Consider the following 13,314-nt stretch of genomic DNA (forward strand, 5'->3'; position numbering starts at 1 on the left):
TCTCCCCGCTGGGGTGTGACCTCCAGTGGCCTTGGGGCCCGGGCGCTGGGATCGCCTCCGGGAGAGATCGGCAGCCCCTTGGACTGCGGGGACGGAGGGGACCGGGACAGGGACTCAGCTGTGACCGTCGGCGCCCCTGCCGGGAGGGCGACCCGAGGAGCGCGGGGTGAGCGGGGCGGTGAGGGGCGGCACAGGCCAATGGGCGGGGAGCGGGGCGGGGCGCAGGAAGTTGGGCGGGCTTGGCAGGCGGCCTAGGAAAGCCCCGCCCGACGCAGCCGAGGCCGGGACGGCCGCCCGGGGTGTCTCCCACTTCCCGCTCCGGCGCTGGAGCGGCGACTGGACTAGGAGCACACAGGTAGGACCCGGGGCCTGCGCACGGGTGGGAGGCTGGGGGATCGGCCCGGGCACGCGGCGGCGGTCCACAGAGCGCTGGGCCGCCGGCGGGACGCCAGGCGGCGGGGACCCCGGGATTTCCCGATCCCCAGTGGGGATTGCTCACCTGCCGGCTCCTCTTCGCGCGAGGGGCAGCGGAGCCTCCGTGCGTTCCGCCCAGCGCACCTGAAGCGGGGCTGGGGAGGTTAGGGCTGATGCTCAGACACCCGCACGCCCCAAACTCGCCCCGTCCCCGACACGTCAGAGGGGCGGCCCCTTGAAGGGGCTTGGGAACGTCGTGAGCGTGGGGGGAGGCAGGTCTTGGGCCACCAACCTCCCCCGTCTTCTCTGGGCAGTCACCCCCAACCCCGCGCACGGGAGGTCGGTGAGGATTTGGATAGAGGAATCTGGTGAAACAAGGCCCTTTCGACCTCTGCTGTCCTTATTTGAGTATTGGATGGGCCCAATAATAGCGATCATTTGCTGGGACTTACGTTGTACGGGCCTGCCCTGAGCACTGAAAGTATTCTGAGTTAAAGTTCAAAATAACCTTTCTGGTCGCTGCTTTGTGTTTATTGTGGCCATTTTGCAGATGAGAACTACTGAGGCACAGGCAGCTTACATGACTTGCCCAAGGTGATGCCCACAAAAAAAGTGCAGAGCAGGATTCCAACGCACTCATTCTGGCACCAGAGCCCACTGCCCTCCACATGTCAACATTTGTCAAACTACCCCATAAACAAATTCTCCAGGGGATTCGCTTAAGGTGCAGTTTCTCAGGCTCTTTTTGGTGAGATTCAGGTTCAGTAAACCCAGGAATCTAGATTCTTCTTCTCCTTCCTCTCCTTCTCCTCCTTCTTCTTCTCTTGAACAAAATCTATGTTTCTTATAATCAGGACAGTCTGGGGACCAGCAAACGGTGTCTGCTGCTGGGATCCACACATCACCCCCAGGCCAGCACTTACCCTGCTTGAATCCCAGCCTTTGCCCTCTGCGGCGAGGTAGGACCCCCGCCCCCCTGCAACTCCTCCCCTGTGGGCGGCCTTTTAGGATCACCAGGCATTTGCTGGGACAGCAGTGCCTTTATTAAAATCCTTAAGTCCAGTGGGAAAACTGAGGCTCAGTTTTACTTTTGTCCAGGTGTCCCCCACAGTCAGGGGTTTCCAGAGTCCTACAAAGGCCACTTGAACTCAGCTAGCCCCACCATGAGTACAGATGAGGATGCTGAGGTATAGAAAGGGGGGTGACCTACCCCAGCCATTCATTCACTCATTAGCACTCACTGGGCACTGCTTGAGTGCTGTTCAGGGCACTGGTGTTTGCCCTCAAGGAGCTCCCTCTCGGGGGGCGGTTGGGGAGTGCTATGAGGAAGGGAGGAAGCACAGGTAGGGGGTGATCAACCTTCATGGGTCAGTGGGGCGGACTTCATGGAGCAGGGACCTCTGAGCCAGCCCTGGGAGAGGAGGAGAGGAGCTTGGTAGGTGTAGAATGAGAGGGAACAGCATGCTGAACAGTGGGAACAGCATGGATAAAGGCTAGGAGGTCGTTCAGGGAGCAGGGGAAAAGCCAGTGCTGGATGGAAAGGTGGGAAGTGTTGTGAAAGGCCTTGAATGCCATGCCGAGGAGTGTAGGCCAGTGTATTTTACCTTTGCCTGAACCAGAATCACGATATAGATTCCTGGGCCCACCATGGACCTCTGGAGCTAAATCTAGAGGGAGGCTGGGGGAAGGCCGCAGGGAGGGAAAACCACTAACCAGTCACACTGGTTACAATACACCCAGTTACCAGCAGGTCTGGGATGACCTGAGGTTTTCCAAATTCTGGACGGTGACTGAGTAACTGATGTGTTTTGTACAGCAAAGCCCAGGGTTGCAGAAAGCCGAGGGAGGGGCAGGAATGCTGTCCCCGAAGGCATTCACAATTTCCTGCTGTTCAGATTCAGAAGAGGAGCTGAAATGCAGTATCAAGGAAATGAGAAGAGAGACCCTTTCCCGGACCCCCTTCTCTCTATCCCCCTACCCCCCATCCCTACCCCCCGGATGGAGGAGAGAGTTTGGGATCAAATGTCCACTGCCCTTGATGGCAGCTGGGAGTGGGGCAGGGACAGAGGCTCCCTGGGTGCTTGTTTCCTCACGTTTGTAAAATTGAGCTTCTCTGAGTGCTAATGACATCATGTTTTATAAGCTCCTTAGCACAGTTTCCAACACAACACATCCACAGTCAGTATCCATGTCTGTTGTTAGCTGTCAAGAAATATAACTTGGAGGTTAAGAGCATGGACTCTGGAGCCAGATCGCACAGGTTCAAATGCTGGCTTTGCCACTTCTCATGGAGCCAAGTTCTCAAGACTTCAGTTTCCCCATCTGTGAAATTATAGTGTCTACTTTATACCATTTGTAGTGATGATGAACTGAATTCATAAGTGCCAAGCATACAGAGCAGCGCCCAGTGTGAAGCAAGCACTATATATTTGTTAAGTAAATAAATGAACCCCATCGGATGGCATTTAATCTGCCCATTTTGCAGGTGAGGAAACCAAGACTCAGAGATGTGTGCGGCGGCCTTGCCTAAGGTCGTACATCTAAGAGCACATCTAAGAGTGACAGATGGAGGGATTCAAACCTGCTTTCCTTCCCAACCTCTGTCCTTTCCCACTGTGCCACTTTGCTGGGGTGGCCGAGAGGGACATCTTTTGGAGCAGTCCTCAGGACCGTGGAGACATACCAGTCTTGTTTGACCAGATTTCCCTTGGCTCGGCTAGAAGAGAGGCCGACGCTTGCCTAGATGTTGTACGAATTTGCCCTTGCAAGAATGTGGATGGGAGAACCCCAGTGGAGGATGAGAGACCTAGAGAGACCAGGGGACCCTGCATCTGATGGGCCGTAACCCCTGTTGCTTTGCTTCCAGCCAAGTCATTCTGCTTCTCTGACCCTGAGGCAGAGAGAAGGTCACAGGCTTGAAGACAGGGGCCCCAGGTTCAAATGTCAGCTTGCTGTTCTTCCTATCTGTGGGATCTGGAGGAAGTTGCTTAACCTCTCTGAGCCTCAGTTTGCTTGTCAGTAAAATGGGTGTTTGGAGGGGGAGGGGGCGGTATTCGTGAGATGATTTTTGGAGATACCTTGCCCACAGCCCCGTGATTGCTATTTCTCTCCCCGATCAGGACAGAGTCACTTCTTCACATCCAGCGCCTGGCTTCCTCATTCATTTCTTCTTCGGATATTTATTGGGTACTTGTGTGCCAGGCAAGGTGCCAGGTGCTACTGATAGAGCACTGGACAAAGTCCTTGCTCTCCTGGAGTTCGACTTCTAGTTCTGAAAACAGGCAGTACACAAACAAACATACACAGATCTATACTCCTTATCTAACATTGGAAATCCACAAGCTCTGGAAACCGGAAGCGTTCTCATCACTCAGGTGGAAGCAAGACCTGACATGAGCTAAATGCGAGGCTCTTTGGAGGCTTTATTTATTCCCCTTGGTGTGAAGACTCGTGTGTCTCGCTGCAGAGATGTTCATGTGACTGGTCACAGTGTGCTCCTCGGGCCCCATGGGGGGCAGGGGTAGTTTTGATGGGTGGTATTTTATACAAGATGACCTTTCTCTAATCTGAGTAATTCTGAATTCGGAAACACACCTGGCCCCCAGGATCTCACACAGGATGACAGGCACCTACAGTATCGTGTCACATAGTGACAGTGCTTGGAAGCAGTGTGGGGGTGGAGTCGGGGGAGCCTCTCTGAGGAGGGACATTTAGAAGGACAAGGGGCAGAGACCCTGGAGGAGCGGGCCAGGTGGAGGGAACCAGAGAGGATGCTAGAAAAGGTCTCGTCCGCCCGACCGGCCCCATTTCCGGGCCTGCTGCTTGCCCCCGCTCTGCGTGCACAGTTCTGTCTAAATGCACACATCTTCGCCTTTCCAAGAAGTGGTGATGCCTCTGAGGTTTCGGGTTTGCCTCCGACTGACTCATTTTCATTCTTGGGGCCCCCTTGGGACTCCTCATCTTCTCGACGTCACTTAAGAAATCCAAGTCTTCACCAAAGCAGGCCTGGGAGCTGCGACTGTCTGGGGATGCTCACCGTCTGGGCTGGCATCTGAGTCCCCCCTCCCCCTCCCTCCAGAGAGAGAGGGAGGAGGGGGGTCCGGGTGAGGGGGAGAGAAGCTTGGCCCTCGAGGGTTTGGTGGGACGGCTTTCCTGAGAGGGAGGAGGTGTTCTAAGCAACAGGACTGTGAAGGGACTAACAGCCTCTGGCCTGCAGAGCCAGTTTGCGAAACTGAAAGTGACAGGCGCGCACATGTCTTGAGAGCCAGCGTGGGGCTCGCTGCTTATACTCAACTCAGCAAGCTTGCTGGGGCTGGGGACACAGCAGTGACTGATGCAGCAACAAGGGCCCTCATGGAGCTGACCATCTAGTGGTGGAGGTGACTTTTTTGTGTTTTTTGTGGGTTTTTTTGTGGTACGCGGGCCTCTCACTGTTGTGGCCTCTCCCGTTGCGGAGCACAGGCTCCGGACGCGCAGGCTCAGCGGCCATGGCTCTGCGGCATGTGGGATCTTCCCGGACCGGGGCACGAACCCGTGTCCCCTGCATCGGCAGGCGGACTCTCAACCACTGCGCCACCAGGGAAGCCCTGGAGGTGACTTTTGAGCTAAGACCTGACATAGACACGTGGATATCCGGGGAAAGAGTGATCCCAGCAGAAGGAACAGCAAGTGCAAAGGCCCTGAGGAAGCTGATGTGGTTGGCTGGAGTTGAAGCAAGTTGAAGAGGCCTGGGGAGAGAGGTCAGGCAGGCCAATAGCAGCCAGAGGCCTGCATTGTCTCACTCAACTTGTACAGTAACTCTACGAGGTGGGAACTGCTCACCTCCCATCGACCTGCCCAGCAGCCCTGTGCACGTGGTCAGGCCAGGACCGACGTCACAGGTGATCCAGTCATTGCCCAGATCATTTTACAGATTATTTTACCGATGAGCATCTTCCCAGCATGGCAGACACCCTAAAGCAGAGGGGGCGTGGTGGGGCTGAGGGTCGTGGAGGCAGGTAGATGCGTCGGTGCCTCCCCAGTTCCCTGGGGAGGAAACTGAGGCTCAGGGAAGAGACTTACTCGGTGATACAACTTGGAAGGGGCAGAATCTGGATTCAAATCCAGGGCTGGAAGCCTATGCATTTAACTACTATTCTGAGCCATCCAGCCCAAGGAGCAGAGTTTAAAAGAAGTAGGTTTCTAGGTTAGAAATAAGCGAGCACAGTCACCAAGAGCTGTTTTGGTGAACTGCGGAAGGCCTGAGGGTTTCCTGAAGCAGCCAAGAGAGTGTTTTGTCTTTTTAAGAGGAACTTCTCCAGAGAGGAGGGACGCCAGATCTCTGCGGGGGCAGCCCTCCAAGCCCGCAGACCCTCAGCTTCCCAACAGTCTTGCTTATGGGGAGTAGGCCTTCTAGAAACCAGATTCTACTGTTGGACAGCTCTAACTGGGAGAATATCTTTCCTGGGATTTAGCCAAATTAGCTTTCCAGGAACTTTTGCTTTCTGGCTTTGGTTCTACCCCTTGGAGGTAGTAAGCATCCTCTTCCATCCCAGCGCAGTGATTCTCTTATTCAGATGACACAGCCATAATTCATTCAGTCATTCTTCCTCTTCAGTCTGGCTTTGGGCATGATCTAATTGGTCAGAGTCCCACATAGAAACCATTGCCTCCCCCAAAGCCTGCCCAGTCAGAGAGGAGGGAGACTCTCACCTCCTTGGATCTGGAGTCCATACCTCTGTTGATACCACCTGCAATCATACTTTGTAGTGGCCACACCCCAGTTGGGGCTGCTATTGAACTTGTCAGCTAAACCCTCCAGTTCTCTCCTCTACACGAGCTGCTGTCAGTTAAGGTTTCTTCCATTCTGAGGTTCCTTGTTTGAGGCTAACAGTCGTTCTCAGTCTTTCTTGTTTTCTAGTAAATGAACTGCAGGCTATAATTTTTTCTCTGAGTACTGCTATGGCTTCATTCCACAGGTCTTGTTACACAGTGTCATTCACTGCTAACTATTATAGTTTATCATTTCCCTTTTGATTAAAAGTGTTATGTGCGTTATAATTTTTTTAAGGTAGATGGAATATTTTAAGTTGTCTTTTGATTGTTGATTTCTGAATGTATTGCATAATGGTCAACATTTGTAGATTCTATGATATCAGTGATGGAGAATTTGTCGAGATCGTCTTTGTAGGATTTTCTGGTCCATTTTTTTTCTGTTTGTTCCTCTTGCATTTGAAAGGATGTGTGTTTTTGTTGGGTTAAAGTTCTAGAAATATATTTTGTTCACGCTTACTAATTATATCATTTATATTTTCTTTGTTTTTATGTAGTTTTCTCTACCTGATTTATCTCCCACTATGATAGAGGATCTGTTCATTTTTCTCTGGCCTTCTCTCAGTTTTTTGCTTCGTTTTCGTAGGTATGTTGTTAGGTGCTTATAAACAATATACAATACGAATAGAAGACGGCTCATGATTTTTATACCTTCTTGGTGAGCTGCTCCTTTTATCAGTATAAAACAGCTACCTTTCTTGTAATACTTTGATGCCTTAAAATCCATTTTATTCAGTATTAATATCGTATACCTGTTATCTTTATTTGCATTTTTCCTGACTAACTTTCCAATTCTTTATTTTCTTTTCTTCCCCTCTAACGTCGAAGGACTTTTCTTTGACCCCAGTCTGGTAGCTGCATGAGTTTAAAAAAAAAACAAAAAAGAAACTTGCATTTTAGTCTCAGCTCTGCAACCCACTTGCTCAGTGATCTTGGGCAAGTCATTTTCCCTCTTTGGGCCTCAATTTCCTAAACCGTGACATGGGGATATGACTCGCTTTGCCCCTCTTTAGGGTTTTTGTGAAAATAACAACACATAGTGAATATGAAAGGCATTGTAAACATCCCTGTACTCATACTAGTCGTTGGGTGTAAACACTAGCCGGCATTCTAGGCAGTGAGAATGGCATGTACAAAGGCCTGGAGGAAGGAACACATCCACAATGAGGCAGCCAACGACTTCAGTTTCGCCATCATTGGTTGGCTGCCTCTGCGTTCGCAAGGAGACGTGCATGAGACACAGTCCCTGGCCTGGAGGACTTTCAGTCTAGAAATGGAGCAATATGATGCGCACGGCTCACTCTTTATGAGAATGGAAATGATGTTTGGACAGAGGGACAGGCAGAGCTGGGAGGTGGGGGGAGGAAAGAGTAGCGTTTGATCAGACATCCTGAGAGGGTGGCGTAGGAGGAGGGCACTGAGAGGCAGAGGAAACAGCCCAAGGGAAGTGGGGAGTCTGTGGCTTATATGGGGAGGGTGGGGCAGGGCTGGGGGGGTGTAAGGACTGCTCTTTGATCCCCTCGTCCGCACCCCCTGAGGAGGAAAGCAATGGGGCTTTTGCAAAATTCTGGAACTCCTCACTGACAAATGATACTGCTCGGCCACAGGAGGGCAGGCGGTGATGGCGTGTCTCCAGCCTTGCTCCCTCTCATCACCATAACAACCGCATCCCACGGGGACAGAAGGAAGGAACGTTTGGGAGTGCCAGAGCTTAGGGAGCTTAGGGAAGGTGCGGGGGAGGGGTCTCACCTGTTGCTTCTTTCCTCTCATTGGGGGTCTTCTGGTGTCTCAGGACACCCACTCACCCAGGAGGACATCACCTGGTGGTTGTAAGCCACAGAGGGACCACAAATGTGGGGTGTGGTTTTTAAAAATTGAGCATTTAAAAACCAGGGTAATATACATACAAATCTGGGTTTCTAGCTTCTTGTGAAAAATCGAGCACCCTAGTGACCCCTAGGTCTTCATTTACATGGTGCAAAGCAGAGTGGCGGGTACCTGTTAGGACTGGACATGTGCTCGCCACCTGCCCCCTCTCTACTCACTGAGGTCATGCATCTGCATTCTCTTAGATATTTGGTTGACGTTGGGGGAGATGACCCTCCGTGGCCGTGAGAGGTGGCTGGGAGCTGGAAACTGCCCCCGGAGGGAGTGAGCGCCCCATTGCTGGAAGCAGGCAACTAGAGGGTTGATGGCCCCGTGGCAAAGGCCTAGGGGAACTTGAAGTGTTAGCTGACTTGGACTCCGGGGTCTTTGGGGATCCACCAGCTCTGAGAACTGGCTGTTCTGAGACCTTCGATGACAAACTCCAGTAGCCTTGTGCACCCTCTGCTCTATTCCCTTCCCTCTCACCCATCGTATTTTTCTTTTTCTTTTTCTTTTTATTGCAATGTGCATGCAGACAAGTGCCCGGCTTCACAAAGTAAACACAAGCGTGTATAACCTGATCAGGAAACAAAGCATGACTCGCCCCCCAGAAGATTCTCTCCCGCCCCACCCTCCCCAGGACACTTTCCTGACCACTAACCCCAAGATTGGTTTGTGTCCTTTTGGACTTCATATAAATGGAATGAGTATTGCCCTTTCAAGCCCAGCTTCCTATACTCAGCTTGTACTCTGAGACCCTTCTGTGCTGTCATGGCAGCTGTCATGTACTCAGGGTCTGTACTTGGCGTTTGGAGACGAGCTTTTGCTGCCTGCTCCATCAGCACTGCCCTAAGCCTCTTCTACCCAGCTATGCCAGCCATGGTCTCTTTGCCTCCCCTCAACCGCCCCAGGAGGCAAGTGGTTCAGCTCTCATTTCACAGATAAGGAGACCGAGGCTCTGAGAGGACCACAGTGTGTCAAGGTCTCCCAGCCAGTCAGTGCAGAGTCCTTGCGCTTAGGCTCAGAGTTACGCTTCCTCATCTTAGATGCTCTGGGGTCCCTGCCCATGTGGGTGTCCCTGCCCATGTGAGTGTCCCCACACATCTGCGTGTCCCTGACCGTGCCAAGAATGATAAAGGATGAGACAACAGAAAGAACTCGAGGGACAGCCCCATCCCAACCCCCGCCTGTCTGCAGACAGACCATGAACAGGGAGCTCTTATCTGTGCTGACTGCTTTGTGTTTGCCCAGGGACCAAAGTCCTGGTCCCTGTTGAGACATGCTCCCTGTGAGGACTGGGCAAACAGTGGTCGTGGTGGAGGCCAAGTTCTAGTTCATCACTTCCTGCCTCGTTACCTTGAGACTATTTCTGAATTCCCCTGAGCATCAATTTCCTCCTCTGTGCAGGTAATGTTTAACCACATCTTCCACACGGGGCTTGCTGGGAGGAGCAAACAGAGAGGTGTATAAAAGGAGTGAATTTACGGCTGCTTCCTCCATGCCAGGTGCTGTACTGTGACTCCAGAACCAAAAGATCTGGGTTCAATTCCCAGGCCCACCTCTTACTAGCTGTGCATCCTTAGGCAGGTTCCTGGACCTCCCTGGGCCTCAGTTTCCCCATGTCTACAAAGGGAATGATAATAATTGCACCTTCCATGTTCCTCAGTTGGGGAAGGGTGGAACCTATGGGCAGAAGGGCCCAGGGCATGGTCTCTAAAGACTCAAGGAATTGGGGGCAATCATGGTGACTTCTGGTGACCTCAGTAAGAAGGCGAACTGGGAGCCATGACTGTCACTAAGACAGCCAAACTCTAATCAGCATCTTGGGGCCGGGACATCTTGTATCTGTGTATCAGGGCAATGAGCAGTAATCAGGGTAACGCCCCAATTACCAGCTCACTGGAGATCAGCTCCCCCCTCCCCTCTTGGGGTGGCCAAGATCGGTGTGGTGCCTGCCTTGGGCTCAGAGGAGACTCTGAGCCAGAATTGGTCAGTGTTTATCCAGCAGTAAGAGGCAGAAAATGCCAGCTCTGGGAGCTGTATCCCTGCCTCCATCAGGGATGGCTGGCCAGGCCGCACTGCACACAGCCAGGGGGAGTGTGTGCATTTATTCTTCCATTCAGCAAATATCTATGGACCCCCCCACCCCGGCTACTGTGTGCCAGGCGCTGTGCTAGGCTGTAGGGCTATAGCAGTGAACAGGGTGGGCACAGCCTGTAGGAGCTGGTGTTCTCTGGGGGATTTGGACTGTGCACAGGACACATGCGTGTGTGATAGGCAGTGAGGAGTAAGAAATAAAGCAGAAGAAGGGCTTGCAGAGTGAGGGAGGCTGGCCGCTGGTCCTGAGCAGGTGACGTCTGCACTCAGGTCCTCAGGCGCAGCCTCCTCCCTGGGGGCACTGGTACCTTCTGAGGATGGGCGTGGCTTCCAGGATCCTAGATGGAGTCACCCGGCTGCCCCTCCCGTGGACATTTGGACTTAATGTGTCCGCAGCCAACGTGAGCGTCCACATTGCCATAAGGTGGCTGTTAGCACAGGATGCCAGCCTGTCCCGGAGATGGTGCACCCCCTTGGGGCTCTGGCCCAGCCGAATCCCACGAAGGAGGTTCACGGTCTCCAGCCCCCTCCCTCCCCTCTCAGACAAGGCTGTGTCTCTCACTCTGCAAGCTCCCGCAGGCTTCAGCCACAGCTGATGACCTGCAAACCGGTCTCTAGCGTGAGCCTTCCTTCTGAGCTCCAGGCCGCTAGGACATACTGCCTCCTGGATGCCTCTTGGGGCCCGTCGCCTACTTGGACTCACCAGGTCCACAGTATGGTGAAGTCCATGGTCTTCCGCAGCAAGACCATGCCTTTCCCGGCACCCGCCACTGTCCATCCGCCCGTGCTCCAGCCCGAGGCCACCTCCCTGCTCCCAGCTCCCAGCCACCAGTCATCACCAAGTTCTGCCACGTCTACCTCCCAAACAGAGCTAGAGCCTGGCTTCTCTTCTGCAGGTCGAGAGGCACCGCCTCTTCTGTCAGCTACTCCTGCACTCGTTCTCCACACGCAGGTCAGAGTGGGCTTTCTGGAAAGCAGCTCCTCTCCTGCCCAATAGCCTTCAGTGGCTCCCTACTGTCCTGAGGAAGGAGTCTGAATCGCTTACCACCCCTGGTAGACAGGGTTGTCTTCCGGCCCTTCTGACTGCACTGCTCTCATCCCCTATGACCCCTACCCCTCACTGCAGCCAAGGGCCTGTCTTGTAGGATGGGAAATGGGCCGTGTCCTCCCTATCTTAGGATCCTTCAGAATCTGTAAAATGGGTTTAATAATTGTACTCATCTCATACGGGGTCTTAAAGCATCCTAGAACAGTACCTGGCATGAAGGAAGCACTGTATAAGTGTACAAGTCAGAATAAAGTAAAGTACATAAGCTCATTTATCGAGTACCTGCCCTGTGTGGGGCACCGGCTAGGCTTTCTGCTTCCAGAAGATGGAGCACGTCCCCTGCCCTCACGGAGCCCACCATGCCTTCTGGGGGACATTCTTCCTTCCTCTCCACATGCCGCTGTCCCTCCCCTGGAGGATTCTTGTTCATTTACCTGCCCCCTGGCCCCCCACCAACCCTGTAGGACCAGGTGGCCCTTCCTCGCCCCTCCTCATGTCCTCAACAGCCTCTTGCGTATCTGATGATGCCTGACCTCACGCTGGTCCTTCCCACAGCCCACTCCATCTTGGTGGGTGGCACCCCCATCAGTGGCTCCGGCCGAAAGCCTCAGAGTCATTCTTGACCCCTACTTGTCCCCTTTTCTCTGACGCAGCCCCCAAACTCCATTCTGTCAGCAAAGCCTGTTGACTCTACCTTCACAGCAGATCTAGAATTTAACCTCTTCTTACCTCTTCTTCCCTACAACCCTGGTGCACCTGGTACCTGGTGCCTGGGCTAGTCCAGTGGCCTCCTCATGGGTCCCTGCTTCTGCCCTTGACCCCAGAGGCCAGAGGGAGCCTTTGAAGTCTCACCTCTGTGCCCCAAATCCTCCAGTAGCTTCTCTCCTCGCTCAAATATCTGTTAAGGGAAGGCAGGAAAAAAGGCACGACTGAATGAATGAATGGCCTTTTCCACATCTGTAGTAGCTGGCACGCAGTAGGTGCTGAGAAAACACCTGCAGCAAGAATACATGGGGCCCCAGCGAGGGGGTGAGGACCCGAAGCACACAGTAGGCGCGGGGGGAGCCCGGTGGGCTCTTTGGCCGAGGTGTCTGGTTCTTGCTGCTGCCGCCCCTCCCCTCCACTCTCTGGGCTGGGGGTGGGGCAGGCAGGCAGAGCCCAGGCCATTTTGGGGCCCTGGCCGGACTTCCTCACTATCCTGGGTGGGGCTGGTGATGTGGCTTTCGCTTCTGGGAACCCTAGCTGGACGGCAGTTCTGGGAAGGCTGCTGACCCGTGGAGAAGTGTATCCCTACCCCCCCCTGCCAGACCAGCTCAGCAGACGCTTCAGGCCAGCGTAAGATTGTGGAGTTTCAGGGGTCAGCGGTTCCAGAGGGAGGTCACCCGCAGCGCCTGCTGTCCCGGGCTTCCTATCCACATGCCTCTTGTCAGAGGACCGGCTGCATCCTGTCTGCTGATCCAGCCTCCCACTCCCTCCACGTCGGTTTGCAGCCAAGAGAGGGGAGAGGACCCGGAGGCCTGCACACCCCACTGGCTTCAGGAAGAGCCCCGCTGGGTCACTTCTGTGCCGCTGCTGGCTTCTGACATTTCAAGACTCGCCACTCATCTCCCCGCAAATAAAAAGAGTGAGTTAAGTGTGTTTCCCGGTCAGCAGGAGTGTTTTCCCACTCTGTCTGCTTCTGCTCTTTTCTTGGTCAGGCTTTCACCCACTCTGCTCCTTCCTCACTCCATGAACTTGGCTTTGTCACTTGCCCTCTGTAGGCCTCAAGTTTCCTCTTTGGCCAATCGGACTAATAACACCACATGCCAGGGCTGCAGGGACGACATTCTGAGAGGCAGTGGTGCGTGGATTCTAGAGTGAGATTGCCTGGGTTCAAATCCTGGCTCTGTGACCACAAACAAGTGCTCTGGCCTCTCCGTGCCTTCATCTCCTCATCATTAAAATGAGGATTTTTTTTTTTTTTTTTTTTTTTTTTTGCGGTACGCGGGCCTCTCACTGTTGTGGCCTCTCCCGTTGCAGAGCACAGGCTCCGGACGCGCAGGCCCAGTGGCCATGGCTCACGGGCCCAGCCGCTCCGC

General features: G+C 53.7%; 1 protein-coding gene across 7 annotated transcripts in view; it reads left to right on the plus strand.

The window, feature by feature from the left end:
- The first annotated feature begins 274 nt into the window (after positions 1-274).
- Positions 275-13,314, plus strand: part of IL4R (interleukin 4 receptor) — a 40,848-nt gene continuing 27,808 nt past the window's right edge. For 3 of the 7 annotated variants that reach the window (XM_060122312.1, XM_060122310.1, XM_060122315.1), the window contains exon 1: positions 10,805-12,860. The gene's annotated coding sequence lies outside the window, so the exon portion shown is untranslated. Of the gene's footprint in view, positions 356-10,804; positions 12,861-13,314 lie in introns of those variants that run through there. The other 4 variants (XM_060122314.1, XM_060122316.1, XM_060122311.1 and 1 more) reach the window with 3 other exon arrangements.

This window comes from Lagenorhynchus albirostris, chromosome 15 (genome assembly GCF_949774975.1).
Source record: "Lagenorhynchus albirostris chromosome 15, mLagAlb1.1, whole genome shotgun sequence".
NCBI lineage: Eukaryota > Metazoa > Chordata > Mammalia > Artiodactyla > Delphinidae > Lagenorhynchus > Lagenorhynchus albirostris.